Source organism: Argiope bruennichi, chromosome 5 (assembly GCF_947563725.1).
Source record: "Argiope bruennichi chromosome 5, qqArgBrue1.1, whole genome shotgun sequence".
Taxonomy (NCBI): Eukaryota; Metazoa; Arthropoda; class Arachnida; order Araneae; family Araneidae; genus Argiope; species Argiope bruennichi.
In genome coordinates, this window is record NC_079155.1 from 88576755 (window position 1) to 88598538 (window position 21784).

Here is a 21784-nt window from a genome sequence, read left to right on the forward strand (position 1 = left end):
AGATTTAATAATGTTTGTTTTGTTGCGACAGTATTTATAAACTGCTAGCATGTTTAAATAATATTGCTCACAAAAGTGGAGAATGTACTTTTATGGCATAATAAATACATAAATAAGAAAGCAAAACGTAAATTTTCAAGAAGTTACTAAAATAAACGTAACCTGAAAAAAAGCACGATTAACATTGCCGATTAAACTAAAGACGTAAGGAAATATTAAACTAAATAATTAGTTTATTGAAAAAGGGGTCTCATTAAGTGCACACTGTCTATGGTGACAAAGTGCCATAGACAGACACAGAGGAAATTTACCATTATATATTCTTTATAAAGTATGCGCTAATGTTTAAGCATTCCTTGCGCATTCTTTTCCAATTCTAAAATCTTCAATTAATTTAAAATCAAATCTTTAAAAAAAATCCCAGTAATCAAATGGCGAATAATAGCAATTACTAATGCTAAATACTATTCATATATGAAATAGTTATAAAAAATTATACTTTCTCGTTTCTTGAGAGATTTCATAGAAATTATTCGGGATTTTGTCACATGGGCGGAGTTTAATTACTATGAAGTTAAATTTGCCCTATTTTATCGTAACTATAGTAAAGAAAGGTAAACAGATATATTACCATTTGACTTGAAAATCACTTTATCATCTTATATTCTATATCAGGTCGTTTTTAAACAATTAGTTTTTAATATATTTATATGATGCTTATGAAATTTTTACTGTTTTTAAACCCCCCTTAACATCTTTTTGTGAAGAATCCCAAATAATCTATTTGGAATGCTTCACAAGAAATGATGAAATTTCACTTAATTCAATATTAAACCTATATTTCATGTAAAATTTTTATTTGGAAAATCAGCATATACACTCACTCGGGCAACAATATATTCATTAATAAGTTAAAAGCCTAAAAATTGGTAAAAACAAAATCCTGATTCCTTAACGTGACTGAATCTGATTTAAAGAATATTTACGACTGTAGATTTATATATAATCCAGCCAAAATTGCTTTTGTTTATGCGAGTTACAAGATCTTTACATCAACTTCTAAATAGTTTTCCTTCAAGAAAAACGTATAAACCGTCTTTAGATCCGAGGTTCTGGTCAATTAACCCTCCCTTTTCTGTGCTAAGTGGATACCATTAACCGTTGCTAATGTAGCGAGGAAGGAAAATACTCATCCAATGTGTCTGGTCAAAATAGTTTGCCATAAATAGACTGAGACATCCTAGTTCTATAATTAAATAACTAATGAAACGGCTTTAATGGAAGAATGAAAGGAGAAGTGGGATTATAGTAATCCTCGAGTTATTAATAATTTTCCTGACTTGGGTTATTAATCTGTAATCAGGGGGAATGCTAAGCTTTAGAGAATATCCGGAACTCTGTAGTTTCTGTGAAATTGATCCTTAAGAAAAATTAGATGGCTTTCGTTTTGCCAAGTTAATAATCTACAACTTGAGCCGTTTCTAAATATTTGGGCGACTAAATAGTAATGTAATCTGTCTGAACAAGATGAATCGGTAGTTGAATAATTGCAAGGACAAACTATATTTAATTTTAATAGAATGTAATAATTCAGAATTCATGGACTGGATGAGATGCGCTTTGTGAATAATCCATTATCTTGTAAATATTTTAGTAAATATTTAAATAAATATTTTATAAATGCTTCTGTAACTCACAAGTATTAAAATATGTAAAAAAATATTGTAAAACTTGTTTTAATTTCAGCTATGAATTAAATTTGAGCTTATATCTATTCGAATAAGAAATAAGAATTATATTAAGAACAAAACAAAATAATTTTCCCTATTTTGGAACCATTTGCAGTTAAAACTAATGAATTAAATGAAACTGAGTTTCATATGGTAGGCATGGGGCGCTTATTAACACAATAATAAAAAAAAATTCTCTGGCCAAACTGGAAGGCAAAGGTAGGTTTTTTTTTACATATAATTTACTAACTGGCAACATAAATTATTGATGTTAGAAGCAGTCAAAATTAGAGCTTGTAAATCACTTTTCAGCCCTTAATTTCTAACTTCAATATTAAGGAAGTTATACAGAAATGAAAATTTCATCTCCCTCCTTTTTTGTCTCCTTATGAGCTAGATGGGCAATTTACGAACTTGTCTGAGTTTTTACATTTCTTATAACATATTCCAAGCCAGTTAAAATCCAAATCATATTACTCTAGATATCTTGTCCACAACATAACATGGGCAAAGCGTTATAAGCATATTATATACACATATATAGCTGGTTTTGTGTTTTAGGGGCCATAATCGGTAAAGAACTGAAGAAATTTTCCTGAAATCTTGTCATGAGAACCATTGAAATAGGTAGTATTCCTATAGGAATCTACCTAAAAATATATCAGAAGGTGTCGATGTAAAATTTTGTACATAGAGAAGTTCAAAGAAATGAGAATGTGTATGCGAGCCAAGAGACGCCACTGCTGACAAACAAAAGATTAATTCCTGCGAGCTTCATATTTCATCTTTGTAAGTGCATTTAACAACATATACAGATTTGCATATTCAGTTTTTTTATTCTTTCATAGTGACCAGTTCTTCTTCAGAAATATAATCTATACTTTGGGTCACATGTTTCTAAATTTCTTTACGGAATTCCTTTACCAAGCCATCAGCAATTTGTAAAAGAAATTTGTTTTCAATCCCTCTACTAGTTTTAATAGCAGATGCCTCCCAAACAGGAGCATTTATATTATGGCCATCCTGTATCTTAAATCGAAATGTCTTAATAAATAATACTAACATTTGAAGTTATTGGTTTGGACGCCATTCTTGTCTTTTAATAGCGTTTCAAAATTATCTGATATTTCTCAAAGTAACCCTCATATAGCTTCAAAATGGGATAGGTGGCGATTCTTTTAATTCCCTTAGTGACACTTGTCGTCTTGTTATAAACTCAATGTGGTATTTTTACCCTTTGCCACGAAGTGTTTAAGTACCAAACTTTATATAAATCAAGCATTTGAGTTCATCATCACAGGGCATTTATTATCTGTGTGTGCAGACTCTTAGACGCAGAGATAAATAGATAATAATACACAATTACAATACATAATGATACAATTATAACCCAACCACAGAGAGTGGTACATGTTCCATCCGGAATCTCATGATGGATTACCAGTTCAGAAGTTCTAGTTTCAGCGTCCAATGCCGATTATACGTGTGCAATTCCTTTACTAACAGCTGCCCGGATGCTGAACTATTGAATCCTGCCAAGTACACGAGAAAGCTCTTTAGTCTTATGCTCAGTTTTATGGATGCCAGCTCAGAATAACTTTTTCAGTTGTACTGTAATTTCGATAAGAGTTGCATCTTTATAGATAATTATATCTGCAGATGTTTCTTTTTGTTAGATTGTTGAATTTCTGTAATATAAAACAAATGCCTCTTCATAATTCTGTAAAATAAATATTTATTGTTCTAATTTTCTCCTGTTTGGAGCATTCACTAGCAAACACTGACAACTAAATGTGAAGAAGATCTTAACATATAGTCTTAAATATCTATAGAAGTTTTTAAAATAAATATAACTGAAACAAACATTGCAATTTTTAGCTATTTTAAAGTGAAGAAATGGATACCTAAACTGGTACTATGAAACATAATAATTTCTATGAACACGTTATTAGTGTAATTCAATTGAGAAAACAACCTATTTCGTGTTATCTTCAGAAGTGTTTCAATATTTTGACACTTTTAGACAATACTTCAGCTAGCTTCTGATTCTCTAAAATTTCTTGACTTGAGAACATCTAATGCACATAGAATATTTAACATACTCGGAGAAACCCTGAAATCTCACTTTTTTAATGAATTGAAATTTCTAAAAACTAAACTTCAAGGTACATATTTCCATCGTTCAAAATATATATGTGACAAAATGATAGTTTGTGTCAAAAGGTCATATAAGTCTCATCGTCCAAAGTACAGGGGGGAGGGTTATAATTAAACTTCCATTATAAACAGCATTCTACAATGCAAACGGGTGAACGGACAGCAAAGAAATTTACTGTATAGTCTATACACGAAATGCGCTCACGGAATTTCGAAAAAAATAAAAAAGTACCAAAATGTCCACCAGAGGGCGCCTCTTCCGGAAAAACATAAAATTTTAGATTGATATGGAATATAAAAACAATATTAACAATCCAAAACAAGAATTATGAGTAATGAAATGAAAAAGCTGGAAACTCCATAAAGCTTCATGTGCAAAGCCTCACATCTGCTCAGTTACTATCTGCTGTTGAACACATTGTCCATCTACTTGAAATTCGGTAGGTGAATAAGGGAGCACCTTTCCCTACATCGTCCTGTACATGATTAACAACTGCTCATCTTGTGCATAATCTGTTCCCGTTTCTGCAAACTGAACTTTTTTTTCTCAAACAGCTTACTGCCATTTTTTTCCTTAGCTTTCCTTACCTTCCTTAATGTGGTTTGATGACAAGGTGATTAGAAACTATTCAATAAATGTTAATATTCTTTTTGAATTCCTTTTTGGTCGTTTATTGTGTTAAATTTGATGTTTCTCCTGAGAAAGCGCCCTCTGGAGGACATTTTGGAATTAATTTTTTTTCCAAAATTCCCTGAGCGCATTTCGTGTATAGTCTATGTACCAAATTTCGTTGCAATCCGTTCACCTGTTTGCGATGTGAGGATGCTGTTTGTAGGGGAGGTTTAATTATAACCACCCTGTATATATTGTTACGCAATTTCCGGGGTTCGTTTGGATAGTGGGAGTTATATGGTGTCGAGAACGCTCAATCACCAGGCGGCAGTAGAAAATGAAACAACGACGTTTATTTACACGAAGACACACAGGACAGCACAAAGACGACAACTATATACAGCACAGAAGATGATTATCTTCAGCCGAGACGTGCAGCATACAACAGTATACACAGCAGCATACGACAGTATACACAGCAGCTCTACTCCGCTAGTCCCTGGAAGACGAGTTCTTCGCCGTCGCTTTCGACTACTCTTCGACTCCACTGGTCCACGACTCAATTCACTGTCCACTCCCCGGCAGCTGCAGCTCCTTTTATAGGTTTCAGGAGGTGGGCCTAGAAGCCTCTCAACCAATCAGGAACGTTCGTGGCGTATCTCCGTTCCTACTGGACGGATCGGGAAAATTCTCAATGGATAGGGTATAATCTATTTTGGCGCCAAAGTCGTCAAATTCGTCGCCAAGTCGCCAAATGGTCGCCAAGCTCTGGAACCTTCCGATGCGACCCCGGACTCCGTCCAGTACAGATGACTGTAAAACATTCTTTCCGAGGGTGGAACCAACTATGCTGGGAAGCAGCATTACAGATTCGTAACAATATGTAGCAAGTTTGGTAGCTCTTGGCCAAATGGTCTGCTCTGTCAACGCACCCCCCCCCTCCATACATTTTAATTTATTAGAAAATGTTTTTCTATCTGTTGCTCCCTCATGCATAGATAATTTGCTTTATTATTCTCGGTCTTAAGTTATTACGCCTTTGTAAGTAGAATGATTAATTACTAGTGGTTTAGAATGTATATGGTTTTGTTATGCATTTTAATGATTCTTAATATTGGAAAAGTAATTATTTTGCTTCTTTACTCTCTATTGATTTAAGATTAGTATGAGATTGGAAAATCCTTGAAATTATTGTTATTTTCGTTTCATTAATTTTCATTACCTAGTGTTATATGAATCTAACAGCGTAACACATTTAAAAGAAGATTATTTTTCGTCATCGCAACATAAATTTTAGATTTCCAAATTACTGTAAATATGATGCATTATTAATAAGAGAGCTTCATATTACTTTAATATTTTGAATATTTAATATCGTATTTATGTATAAGTACTCAGGTGTAATGATGATATGCCAAATACCTCAAAAAAATTACTTTTAAATTCACTTTTAAAAAATTACTATGCCGGCGTCCCGTCATAGGGGTAGCGTGTCTTCCCAGTGATCTGGGCGTCCCGGGCTCGAGTCCCGGTTTGGGCATGGTTCTTCTTCCATTGCTCTATCTGTGAGACGTGTGAATGTGCCCTCCCGTAAAAAGGGGTTGTGCAAGCGAATGAGTGATGCGTGAGTAACTAAGTCGTACTCTTGGCCCTAGTTGGCGCTACTAAAAAAACAAGAGACGCTCCTCCTCCGGCTTAAATCGCTGTCTTCGCAACAGCGAGCTTGTCCGTGGCAAGTGCTATAAGAAACAACAAAAATTATTGTTTTGCATTCTTACAATTACAAGTTCCTTTTTTTGACACCGAACCTAAATAAACTTGGGGCAATAGTTCATATCACATTTATTCCTATGAATACAGAACTGAAACGGAAAAATCCCACCTAATATTCTTAAGGAACAAAAATAAACAATTTGATTTGATTTAATCTCACGGGATAAGACTAAGCAGTTACTATGCCAAATAATTTCAGTCTCCCTCTCTTGTTGTACATTTATAAAATTATTTTCTCATACTCCTACTCTAATTCTGTATTTTCTTGCACAGAACTGAAACAAGTTTGGTGAAATATTCCATATTATATTCTGTCCCATCATTGCAAATCCGGATCACAAAACCCCCGCCAAGTGTTTCTAAATACAGAAAATAAACAATCCAACTTTATTTAATTTCATGGTATTAATCAAAATCCTCTAAGTTGTAGTTGCTTCTTATGGCACTTGCCACGGACAAGCCCGCTGTTCAAAGACAGCCGATTTAAGCCTAAGTGGGAGCGCCTCTTGTTTTTATCGTAGAGCCATCTTGGGCCAAGAGTACGACTTGACTACTCACACATCACTCATTCGCTTGCACAACCCCTTTTTACAGGAGGGCTCATTCACTCATCTCACAGATAGAACAACAATGAACAAATCGGGACTCGAACCCGGGACGTCCAGATTACGGGGAAGACGCGCTACCCCTATGCCGGTCCTCTTTAAGTGAAATGATATTTTTCATCTCTTTTTTTTGTTTCACTTCTAAAAAAGTTATTTCGCGTTCTTAAAATTACACTTCCCTTTTATACTCCGACCCAAACCCAACTTGGTGCAATAGTCCTCACCGTGTTCATTTCCACCAATACGGAACCGAAATGGAGAAAACCCTTCTAAGATTCCTATGGAATGAAAATAAACAATTTGATTTGATTTAATCTCATGGGATAAAACAAACTCCTGACTATGCGAAATAATTTCGGTTACCCTCTTTTGTCTCGCATCTACGAAGCTATTTTCTTGTATTCTTACACTAACTCCTTACTTTCCTACATAGGAACCGAAACAAACTCGGCGTAATATTCCCAGCGAAAGTCAGAGTCAAGCGATCTGATTTTAAAACTGATTGCTTTCCCTGGCAATGCGCTAATCGATCGGCACTTAGGCCATTCTCCCCGAAGGTGATTCATTTTCTTTCCGCAAACAGAGTCGGACATGGGCGAGAAATTTCCAACAGCCGTAAGAGCCAGGAAAAAAGATCAAGTTAAGCGAAAGTGCAAGACAGTCCGCAGAGACTACAGAAGAAAGTTCTTTGCCTCTCTGTACTTTTCCTCCCTACAATTGTTTTTGTCTAGTTTCCACTAATGCCCGGAGGTCCCTTTTTGATATTTTTTGTTCTCAGGTTTCCTCTGGACAGAAAAAAGTGGAACAATGTTGTTGCTGCTGCTTCAGGATTTCGTTTTGAACGAGGAGTTTGTGTCAACGGATCTTTTGATATGGCTTCTTTGTTCTTCGGGAAAAGTTATGAACCCACTTTGGGGAGAATAGTCAGCCTTTTAAAAAACCCGGCTTGTTAGTCTCCGGAGGTATCCGTACCAGGAATTGTCTTTTGTCTGTGGTAATAGTTTGATTGCCTTTCGAAGGGAATACACGGAAGTGGGAATTGAAGACAAATAAGGATTAGAGAAATAGATTTGGGCAGCACTGAAACATTTTTTGGTTTCTAGACTTTTCTATTCAAAATATTTGTTCTTTCATTTTTATATTAAACACCATGGTTGATATACCATCCAGATATGTTTAAAAATAATGATTGAAAAAAAAAAATTGGAAACATTAAGAAACTAATTTTTTTTCAAAAAAGTAAATAAATATTGCAGTTTACTCTTCATGTACATTATATAATGAATTTGAAAGGTTAAGTGACATCGCGTCCTTTATATTTAATTTTTGAAATCAATATTAATAAATTTATGAACTTTCTCAGAGTTCTTATTATACATTTATTAATCATATTCTGCGTTATTTTTACATTGTGCAGAATTTATAAAGAATTGTATTCATTTATAGCTAAAATTAAGGGTGAAAAAAAAGCCAAATATAATAGAAAAAATGGATATTAATAGAATAATGGAAATGTAATATAATAATGGAAAAAATATCTTCGTGAACTTTTGGCAATCTGATCAGGACGCTTGAATATTTCAGGACATTTAAAAGAGAAGAAATGTTTATGCAAGGATCAGATACTTATCTCCTTATAGCATCTCATTAAAATATCTTACAAGAGAGTTGAAAGCAATGTCTTTTATCCAATTTTTATTGTGTTCATCCTAGGTAATTCCTACATAAATCAAAAATAACCTCATTCTGGTCATCAAGGGTGTGATATGATGCATTATATTTTATTGATCAGGTTAATTCAAAAAGAGCATACTAGAATTAGAGTTCATTAAGAGAGTTGAACAGCTTCTCCCTATGTTCTTTATTGTGTTCTTCAAAATATTTGTCAAGCATTTCACACTCTGTTATCGACATCATCCATTAAAATCGAACTATGACCCACAGCTCTAGCACAGGATTTTATAACAAAAGCAAGGAGCTATTATGGAAGAATTTCATCTGTCAGCATTCTTCAATGAAATATATTACAGTTAGTTTGATCACCCAGAAAGATGCCAATTTAAACTTCAGCTCTTCTATATTTTTAATAGATTTTTACAGTTCTTCCAGAGAGATGGAGTCATATTTTGAGATATTAGATTAGATGCATTATATTTTATTGATCAGGTTAATTCAAAAAGTGCATACTAGAATTAGAGTTCATTAAGAGAGTTGAACAGCTTCTCCCTATGTTCTTTATTGTGTTCTTCAAAATATTTGTCAAGCATTTCACACTCTGTTATCGACCATCATCCATTAAAATCGAACTATGACCCACAGCTCTAGCACAGGATTTTATAACAAAAGCAAGGAGTTATTATGGAAGAGTTTCATCTGTCAGCATTCTTCAATGAAATATATTACAGTTATTTTGATCATCCAGAAAGATGCTAATTTAAACTTCCGCTCTTCTATATTTTTAGCAATATAGAAATGGTAACATTTAATATCTTTTCCTCTTCAGATCAGAATGAAATTAAATAAATGTTTAAATTCTACCTGAGCAGAGTTTCATTTCTATCTGGTCACTACAATGGATGTTTCTCAGCATTCGATGAAAATCAATACTTCAATTTTTTTTCAGACTTTCATTATTGAAATTTCAGTGCACTTTGGTTATAAATTTTCTCTCTTTTGTTGTAGCAAAGTTTCCTACAATAAACTAGGGCGCAAGAATATTCTTTCTTCTTTAGATTTAAGTAATTAGAAAATTACTTACATAAGATGTTGCAATTTATGACTGAATTAACATTAAATATAAGATATTTAACACTAACAGAAAAGAAATATATGCAATAAACCTTTCACATTTCTGCATGCCAAACCTTTTTCATTTCATTTAAAAATATCTACTTACTAACTGGTTTATATAGTATATAATTGATCTATAATACTTCATCAAACTCATCAATAAATCATCAACATTTTGGCCGTCAAAGCAATTAGATAACGAACCCACTCTAATCATCTTGCCTTCTGAAACAACTAACTGAATGTGAAGTTGGCCAAAGGTTATAGCACCAGGACAGATTTAGCTCATTTATAAATATTCTTAAGAAAATTAACACAAAAGAGAAAAAAATATATATAAAACCTTTCACATTTTTGCATGCCAAATTTTTTCATTTCATTTAAAAATATCTATTCACTAACTAGTTTATATAGTATAATTGATCTAAAATAGTTCATCAATAAATCATCAACATTTTGGCTGTCAAAGCAATTAGATAAAGAACCCATTCTGAAACAACTAACTGAATGTGCAGTTAGGTCAAAGGCTTTAGTACCAGCACTTGAATATTCTTAAGAAAATTAACACAAAGCGAAAAAAAAAATATACAAAACTTTTCATATTTCTGCATGCCAAACTTTTTTCATTTCATTTAAAAATACACTGACTGGTTTATATAGTATATATTGAAATAAAATAGTACATCAAACTCATCAATCAATCATCAACATTTCGGCCTTCAAAGCAATTAGATAACGAACCCAATTTAATCATCTGGCCTTCTGAAAGAACTAACTGAATGTGCGGTTGGACCAAAGCAGATCCAGTGAAGGGGAAAATCGTTAGATATTCATTGCTCCTGCAATTCAATATAAAAGGACGATTAATTATTCACTGTGAAAATAGGAACTTTGACTTTTACCCCGAACGCGTTAGATATCTTATTTTTCTACCTCGAAACTATTTTATTCATGTTCTCTCTCTCCCCCTCGCTTTTATTATTAATGGATATTGTCTTTGATTTATGATGCAGAAGTCCTGCGCACGAAAGTGAGGCTTAATCAGCAGACCGTGTTTCATTTGACGTTTATATAGTGAAGTAATCAATATCCCTTACCTTTTTCAATTCACGATTGTTCCTGGGAGAAGAAAGAACTTCCCCTAAGAGTTTCTCTGCTGATATCCTTTATAGTACTATACAGAGGAAAAGAATCTGATTTCAATAGATTTTTACAGTTCTTCCAGAGAGATGGAGTCATATTTTGAGATATTAGATTGCCAAAGAGCTTGGAGCTCTCTTTATGCGGAAATCGATTGCATAGGATGGACTTGGCTTTATTCAGATCATTGATATGATGGCCATATTTTTCTATGGCAGATGAATGAATCATATGGGTTGATTAATTGATTTGAATAACATAGCAATTCGAAATTACAGTGGCTCTAATTGGGGTCGAAGTTCATCATTTGGCACTATTATCAAACGTTGAGAACAATCCCCGAGCCTGTTCTGTTCTCTATAATCTTTTGGACAACACTAGTGTTTGGACGCCTGACATAAATACCCTAGCTTCATATCTAGAGGATGCCTCATGCACAGAAATTTCAAAAACTCTAATCGGTATCGAAGTCTATGATCTGGAACTATGATCAAATATTGAGGACGATCTCCGATCCCACTCTGTTCCTATAAAAGTTTGCACATTATTAGTGTTTGAATTTTTGACACTAATACACTTATCTCATATTCAGAAATGGCAGTGGCTCTAACTAGGATCTAAACCCATTATTTGGAGCTACGATCAGATATTGAGGACGACCCTTGAACCTGCTCTGCATTCTATAAACTTCTGCATAACACCTGTGTTTGAAGCTTGACAGAAATATGCTTGCCTCATATCCAGAAATTGTAGTGGCTCTAATTAGGATCGAAGCCCATCATTCGGAACTAGGATCAAATATTGAGAATGATTCCCGAGCCCACTGCGTTCTCTGTAAACTTTTACACAATACTATTGTTTGGACGCTTGACAACATACGCCTGCCTCATATCCAGAGGATCTTTCGTTGAATCATGTTCACACAAACACATTCCTTTGCAATTTTGCTACCCATTAGCGCTTGGATTCTAATTGATATAAAGGATATCAAATCTAGTATCTAGAGAACACTTAGATTGGATTTCATCTAATTGCACTCCTTTGAACTTTTGCTTTTGGTTGTTTGAGCTTAAGATATTTAGTGACCATCGGGCTTCGTATCAAGAGGAATTTCAGCAAAATAGAGTTTAATCTATCTGCCTTTCTTTGAACTTTTGCATCGTACTGGCGTTTAGACGCCTGATTAACAGATTTAGCGGACATCGGGTCTAGAATTTACAAAATCTTTAGATGAATGGGGTTTTGTCTAGATACATTCCTTTGATGAAATTATCATTGTTATTGGATGGAAGAATCTATTGCAATGTATCAATAGATGCACGTAGCTCCTCTTCCCTTATAACATTTCTGAGATCTAAATCTAATTCCTAACACAATTCTGATTACAAGTCTTTCGCATTGAAATTTTTATCTCAATATATCTATTACATTGATCTTTTCTATATGAATGACTTTATTTTGCAATGAGTTTGTGCAAAAATTCCATGTATACTAGGTCAATCCTTGGAAAAGGAATCAGCATTTTATAGATCTTTTTTTCATGCATGGATGCCAATATTTAAGTATAAATTTCGTGTTTTTAAATATTTACTCGAGACGTTGAGACAAAAATGGAAAATTCGATATTGTTTTTCATTTTTTTGGTCATATAATACGAAATAAATAATTAGAAAATTTTTGGAAAAGTAAAGCCAAATACTGTAGATCTCACATCAAGATAGCAAATTTATTTCAGAATGAATACATAAAATACAATAAAAACAATACATATGAGTTTGTTTACATTAAACATAAATTTTATATTTTCAAGGTATGTGATGTTTTAAAGCTAATGGTTGTGCAGTTTGCTTTCAACAGAAATGCAGATGTCAATTCCAAAATGAATATTATAATTTTGAGGATTCATAAAAGGTTATTCGAAGCCTTTTGAGATAAGATTCTATCAACGATTCTCGAGTTTTAATAAGCTGATTTTCTTCAAATCTATAGAGATATGCATAGATTTAAGTTAACGCGACGTAGAAGATCCTAGAATAAGGAGTTGCAGCTTATAACTAAGCCTTAAATAAAAATATTTTTGCAACTATTATATTTTTATTTTTTAGAAATTATATATTTTCTCATTCATTTAGTAACGAAAATGGTTAATAACCTCATTTGTCATTAGAAAATAATTTCTAGACCACAAAAATAAATGAAATAACTAAAATTATCGAAATCAATTAATAATAAATGAAAAATAGTTATGAAATAAATTTTAATGAAATTCTTTAAATCAAGTTGATTTCTATGGTAAATATTTGCTCATATACAGATAAATGTATGCATATACAGATAAATTTGATAAAGGCAATCTGCAAAGTAAAATTCTATATTGACTCCCTTGATGATGTAACTATGCGGACCATAATTTAAAAAATCATATTTTAAGATAAGAAATTATTGAAATCTTAACCCTTAAATTAAAACCTGATTTAAAAAAATGATTTAGAAGGGTTTTATTTTTAAATTTTTGTTTCTTGAGTAATGGAAAAAAGTTATGACTTTAAAAATTATATTTTATCTTAAATAAGATTTATGGCCAAAATAAAAATATATCTCTAACCGGCAATGCTGGGATTTAGTTTCGTCTCAAATTTGTGAACACTTATACGTATCGACGTAAATAACTTAATTTTAAATTTATAAATTTTACTTCAACAGTACAACATAAAATATAATATTCTCAATAGTACAAGCAAAATAAAAAAAAGGGTAAGTAAAAAAAAACATAAGTAAAAAATATCGGTTTATTGTTTTTATCAATTCTGGTGTTCTCATGCAATTTCATAAATTGATTTAACCCTTTGCACACAGATGGTAACTCTTACTCACAATACAAGACAGTACGTTTTATTTATTTATTTAATTTTAATTGTTAAAAATACCTGCAGAGTAGTAAGAAGATGCAAATTAATTAAATTTTAGAATTCAATTTAAAACAATTATATATATTTATTTTTCAGAACAATAAACAAATCTTTGTATCAGGTAAATAATTATGCATCGAATTATTTTTCTGAGTGTAAAGGGTTAATAACATATTCAATATAGAGTCTATTAGTGACAACATGCATTAGAATTTTTAATCCTATTCTCATTCTATTTCAAAAGAAAAAATTGGATATGCTGTTTAAAAGGATGGAGAACTTTGAAATTAGCAAAAAACGACGAAAATATATAATTTCTTTTTCAACAATCTATCATCAAATCTGTGCTTATATGCCATTGAAATAGCATAATAAAATGTATTGTTAAATATATTACTATTTAGAGAAATAAACGTATTTTTAATGACTTTTCAAGAAACGATGTATCTTAGAATTTCACCTGGTGTCTTAATTTTTGAGGAAATTGAATAAAATTTACATTAAAGATGCCTGTTAAACTTTAAAATAAAATTGGGAATTCGTTTTCTATTTTCAAGTTTTTTTAGATATTAAAAACCAGTTTTTATTCACTATAACACAAAAATGGTTTCTATGTATTAGAAATATTCCTTATAATTATCTTTTAAATGGTTACAAAATCAAATACAGGTTTGTCTATATGTGGTTTCATGGGTAATAAAGAAAAATGGATGTGAAATGAAGAATTGCTTTGCTTTGCTTTGCTTGAAATATTTCTTAAATTGTACTTCTTACTTTTTAAAAAATTCTTATACATTTTTAAAAAGAATTTTATAAAGATATTTAATATATTGATGTATTTATCTTTTGAGATATATGAATAAAAACTTCAAAGTTTTAAGTCCATAAATCGTAAAAATGCCCAACAGAGTAAGTCCCACCATCTCTTCAAAGCAAATATTAGACATTTTAGGGCTATAAAAGATTTCATGATTTCTCATAATTGAAGTTAACCAAATAAATGAAAAAACATATCATTCTTAATTATCGCACAGGCTGCCACCCTTTTTCTTAATTCCTACACAAATTATTATAAAATTTAAGTTCTATTCCTCATTTCAAAGTACGAATCTGGCGCATCAAGCTAACAAGAGTCACTCACATCAAAGCCCCACATGGTGAAAAGTTCATTCCTCGCCATGGCAACTGATTTGAAGATGAAGACAGACAAGCCTTTGGCAATCCGTTTGCTCATGGCCTGATGCAATAAAGTGACATGCCCAGAAACGACACACTTCATCAACCGTTCCCTCATGGGCCCTTACAGCTAATCAAATAAAACTGCATCTGACATCATTACGCTCTGCTCTGCCGACTCGCGCCAATCTTCAGAGAATAATCTGTCGGCCATTCGAGTTCCTTAATGTTTTATTTGATCCTTGGACATTTCTCGGGTTTTTGAAATTAATGATGACGGAGACTTTAGTGCATTGTCTGATGAGTAACTGATGACATCTAATGTCTAAAGTTTTAGTCAAGAAGGGACATATTTATCTCTATTATTAATCTAAGAAAATGTAAAATTTCTATTTGTCTATGTGCATTTGTTTGTGTCTTTATATGTGTTGCCCTTCTACAGAATATATCGCTACATCTAGAACTTCCAAATTTGGCACAGATGTACATTGGAAGATGTAAATATTCACCAAAATTAAAGCAATGGTGAAATTGCTTTGAAATATTCTCATTTTTAAACTGTTGCTGTTTTTCTTGACATAATAGAATGGATGAATATATATATAAAGGAAAACAAATTAAGGAAATGCTTATCATAATGAAGAGCATTGTGAAATACATCTAAATAATATAAATTATATGTCTATCAAAATTTGTTTATTTAGTTGTTCTTTATTATTGTTTAAGTTTCTCTTTTTTAAATTGTTTTATTATTTGCTGAATAAGAAAGCCATTAACTAATTAACCGTTTTGACCAGTATATTCGTCATGGAAAAAGTACTATAATAATTTTGCGTTGTGACATGTGTATTCAATGATAATTATTATATCTATATAATAATTGATAATTATTATATTTATAATTAATTATTATATATATATATATATATATATATATATATATATATATATATATATATATATATATATATATATATATATATATGTTTATGAAAATTTATATACGCATTTTCAGAAGAGGTCGAAACAGCTAACTGGTTAAGAACAAGCACCAAAACGTTTTGCATTGAAATTTTTAGTAATCATTAATCTCAAAAAATAACTTGTCACAATAAGAGCCGAATATTTCATATAACGCATTTTGGGCGTTTTAATATAGAATACGTTATATAGATTATGATACGCATATGGGTTATTTAATTGAAAACTTTATATAAAAATAAAAGGACTTACGTTATCTTGCTGAAATTGATTTTGATAAAAAAAATGAATAGTTAATTGAGATATTTCTTACCGAAAAAGGTCGGTCACGAAATTATGAAAATTTATTTACAAATTTGTTTTTATTTGTTTACTAAGTTGTTTTTATGTTGCTGTTTAAGTTTCTTTTTAAAATTGTTTTATTATTTGTTTATTAGGAAAGCCATTAAAAACAAGCCCTTTACCAATTTTTTTCATTGATGATTTTACTAATGAACTAGAATATGTTACATAGATTATGTTATGCAGATAAGTTATTTAATAGAAAAGTTTATATAAAATGCGAAGACGAGCTATCTCGCTGATGTAATAAGAAAATAAATAAGATAATGCAATAAGATAATTGTAATAAGATAAAGAATAATTAATCGAATATATTTCAAGAAGAAAAGGCCAGCCATGAAATTTTGAAAAATGGGATCTAAAACCAGTGAGCAGGACAGAGCAGAATGGCAGATAAAAAAATTCCTAAAAACATTTTATGATAATCAAAAGATAACTTTATAATATTTTATTTTAAAAATGATAATTTTATTTTATTATAAGATATTTATGATAATCAACATTTTATGATATCAAAAATGAATATCAATCAATCACTTATCTTAATAAAAGTTAGTTATAAAATATCTTACTTCCCAAAGCAGTCAGCCCTCCAACAATTTTAAATAATAACACATACACACAGATATATACAATCTTGTAAATAGTTAACAGTACAGTTAAAAGAAAAAAAATTACAAAACATTTCGAGCGCCATCGAATTTGCATGAATTTTGTGGCGCAGTAGCTGATTGAATTTGAACCCAATTACAAAGAAGCATGAGATAATATTCAGCAGAATTGCATGAAAATATTTTTGTATAAATTATTTATGGAAAACTTTATGGTAATAATCCCTATATTACTTTTTTTTCTTAAATGATTAATTAATTGGATAATAATTATTAATCAAACAAGGTATAAAAAAGACATTGAATATATGTTTTTAAGAAAAGTATTTAAAGGCATAGTTAAATCTCTAGTCCGAATCTTAATAGCATGGATATGTCTTAGGTCGATTCGTTTTCCTTTATATTATTTTTAAAAATTGCACTTCATTACAGCAATGATAATGCATATACCAAAGATGGATTTAATGCTGTCGAGTCCTAAGTGTGTATAAATACAGTTGCAAAAACAACGAAAAGCATTATTGTTAATCATACTTAAACATATTTTGAAATTTTTTTTTTGAAAATTAGTGTTAAAAATTTCTCAGAAATAAAAAATGATGATTAAAGTTAATATTTTGAATTTTAAATTGATACAAAAATGATATTCGTGCAGTGAAGTATTTCAAATTTACTGCAAAAAAAGTTTGCATTTAAAAGTCCAGAAATATTTGTTTTGGTTTTGCATCCTAAATGCCTTATAATGCGATGCTTTCATTTTTAATTTCAATTCAAAAATTATTCGAAAAGTATCAATTGCGCTTAAAATCTTAAGAAATGAAATGATGAGTATAGTCTTATTTATGCAGAAAAAAAAAAGGATAATGCCTTTCTTTAAAAATATAGCCACCAATCCTGCTAAGCTCCTGAGATGTCGAATGCAGACAGGAAAAAGCATTAGAAATAAATAGTAAAATAAAACTAGACTTACCACAAACTGAAAAGGAGGGGAAAAAAAGTTGTTAAGTACCATTAAAGTAAAAGAGCTCAACTTTAAACTTTTTTCTCCACATTCTGTGCCTTGGAAAGAAATTTTTTTTTCCAAATTTACATCAATGTCACGCCCGGCTTACAGCTCAATACGATTCAAAAAGCTTTTATGTCTATTTTTTTTGAAGTCGTTTTTCCGTATTTTTTTTTTTTTTTCAATTTACGCAAGCCTAGAGAAACATGTAGCGCATTGCAAAACTTTGGAATGCACTTATTTAATGCGAGTAAGTTATACCCCGCCTTATTTTTATTCCTTTTAAAATGCCGTTCAAAATGCGAGGTTGACTTGAATGCTAAAGTAAAACGGGTTCTTTTTCTGGTCACGTGGTATTCAAGAATTTTTTTAAAACTCTCGTTTATCTTGAAAGTTTTGCATATAACTAAGCAATGATTGACACTTCGGAAAGAAAAGAATAGTTTATTGAAGGGAAAAAAAATATCATGGATAAAAATTTTATTCATACGGAGAGTTCAAATCCTTAAAGACGAAAAAAAATAATTTTTTTTTTAAACAGAATCTTACTATGGATTTTCTTATCAATTTATTTCTACCTATATTGATATTTATCAGAACAGTAAACAATGAATGCATCAATAATTTACTTATACAAAACTGTGAATACACAAATTCTTAAATAAACATATAAAATAAATTTAATGCGACTCATCATTTTATTCTTATATTACACATATTACATAGGCAATAAATAATACACAAAGTTTCTTTAGATTATTTTATAAAAATAATCGTTGATATATTTGGCGTTGGCCTGGATTAAAAGTTTTTCATATATAATCTTGTTAATGTAGAAATTACTTTTGTGCAAAATATTATAAAACAAGATTTTGAAGAGATATGTATAGACAATTTTAAATAAACAGTAGTAGAGTAAAGTTAAGTGAACCCTTTTATATTAAAGTTACCTTACCACTGCCTTAAAATATCTTGCAAACGTTGTTGGACCAAAACTAACCAGAAACGGACAAAAGTGTCATGTTTAACATGTAATGTTTCCACTTTGCTCAGCTCCTTGTTTTATATTGTTTCACCAGCATAATTAAAAATAATGCATATGGATATTCACATTGTATTTTATTTTTCTACTATTTATTCCATGTGTAATTAATATATTTTAATTTAAAATAATTAATAATTAATAGTTTTAAAAAAATGCATATTAATTTGTGAAATTATTTTTATTTCCTATTTTTTTCTATTGAATAAGTTAGTAAAATGTCTTGCTAGTATTTGGTGGTGGTAAATATGTTACTACCCCGTTATAAACAACAGTCACAAAAATTGTTTTTAAAGAAAATCTCCTTTTTTTGCCATAAATGAGCTTTTTTTCTTTAATTATAGCATAAAATGTGAATTTGGAAAGAAAACGTTAAAGGATTAAACTGTAAATGTTGCCCAACAAAGAAGTACAAAGAAGAAAATTTCATTATTTCGAAATCATCTGCTTTAAATTTTCTAAAATTTAATAATCAAACTAAAGAAAATTGCACAAAAAAATGGAAATTGGTGTTTTAGAAAAGAAAATATTAATTTTAAGATGGTGTAAATTTTTCTTCCGAATTTCCTCCAAAATTTCTGAGGAAAAAAAGGGCAAAATATTGGTTAGCTCTCATAGCTTGAAGTCGCAGATGCTATTGAACATCTGCTTCATTTGCTTACAAGAACTTTATTTTTCTTGCTTTCGTTTAAGCGACTGGCATTATTGACTTTGAAGCATTGTTAAATCAATACTTTGAAACAACTGAAATCATGGCAAGGAAGATATGTATATGTAAATAAAACAATATATTAATCAAAAATATTGGTAGGCTAGTTCAGAGTTAACAATAATTTTAATGCATATAATTTTCTAACAAATCAATAACTGTTAAACGAAATAAACATTGAAATGCAATTGATATAATTGTAAAAGAAATCTTCGAATTTTAAATGGTTTAAAAGTATTTTTTTTTTTAATAATTTTCCTCTAAATTAGTGTTGGAAAAAAGAAACATTCTGGTTAATTTCAGGGGAAAAAAATGGAAAAAAAATCATAAGAGCTAAGTCCGGTGAACAAAACTGTTATTCAATCTTAAATCCTTGCCCTAACCATTTATTTATCTCAGTGCCATAAAAATAGAGATTATTATACAAAAGTGTTCCATGATGTTGAAAATGGAGGTAGAATCATTCTGAATTCACAAATATATTTTGAATGCATGACACAACATATAATTGCAATAATAGCGGGAAAAATATATCTATTCACTATATTATCAAAAAAGAATATTCAAATTAAATGAAAGGCTGAATCTAAAAAGCAGAAAATCTAATAAGTTGACACTTTTCTTCTGTCATATGAGGATTACCAGCTGTTTAACAATTGAAAATGATTTATTTTTAAATTTAGGAAAAGCTTTGCATGAGCATAAAAAGTTACAATTTAAAAATTCAAAATTATTTTAATATTTAATTTAAATTATAAAATTAAAAGCTGAAAATTAATGTTTGTATTTAGTTGTTTATGTAATATTTATTCAAATTGTGTATATTATAATATTTTTAAACAATGTAATAATAACATTTCATATAATTCATTTACATTTTGTTATTATTTGTAATATTATATTATTATTTGTTATTATTTATTACATATATTTTAGGCCATTTAAAGTATTAAGATGTATTTAAATATTCTTTAATTTATTTTTAAAAATATTTTTAGTAAAATTTTAAAAAAGTTGCAATTTAAAAATTTCAAATTTAGTTTAATAATTAATTTGAATTATAAAATTAGTGATTAAACTTTAATTTTTGTAATTAATTGCTTATTTAATATTTATCCAAATTGAGCATGTTATAATAATTGTAAACATATATAATAATATTTCATATAATTCATTTACATTTTAAGCTATAATTATTTTATATCATTTAAAATATTAAGATGCAATTTAGTATGTTTTAATTCATTTTTAAAAATATTTTAGTCAAATTTAGATAGCTTTAAAAATATATTAAATCTTGAATCTAAAAATTTATATGATTCAACAATATTTTTCGTTGTCATAGCTACCAGTTCTATTGCTACGCTCGATACAAAGATATTAACTATATCTTTTATGGGTAAGTTATTGCTATTCATTTAGAAGTAATAGTTAAAAATATTTTTACTCAAATTTAGATAGCTTTCAAAATATATTAATTCTTGAATCTAAAAATTTATATGATTCAACAATACTTTTCATTGTCATAGCTACCAGTTTTATTGCTGCACTCGATGCAAAGATATTAACTATTCTTTTATAGGTAAGTTATTGCTATTAAGTTAGAAGTAATAGTTAAAAATAATATAAAAATAGACGAATCAAGCGTAAAGCCTTTTTACATTTCAAGAGTTCTGACAATGATGTGAAATGACCTTTAAAGTTTTATGATCAGCAATATAATCATTAATTTGTTATATAAGATGCAACTGTAACTGCAACTGTGACCTATATGACAGTTTAAATATAATTCATTGCGTATAATATATTCTAATCTTATCAAACTGATCTTAAAAGTTGTCTTTCATATTATGAATAAATAGAAATACGGTAAAAATTGTGTTGAAAATACATATTTTCTTGAATGAAATATTAAAACTCAGGTTCATTTCGAATTCAGATATTTTTTTTCTCTTTTTCCAACTACGTTGAAAATTTATTAAAGTAGTGAGCGACATGCAACGAAAAATAAAATTTTAATATTTTACATATTTATGAGCTGGGAATAGGTTAACATTTTCTACAGTAAAAGTTTACGTAAAGGAAATTTTATTTCTTTCATATTTCGATAAATTTTAAATAATTTCCAGAAATTATTTAAAAATATTTTTTTTTGTCTTTAAAAGAGTTAAGGAAGGTGAATTAATCCTATATTATACATTTT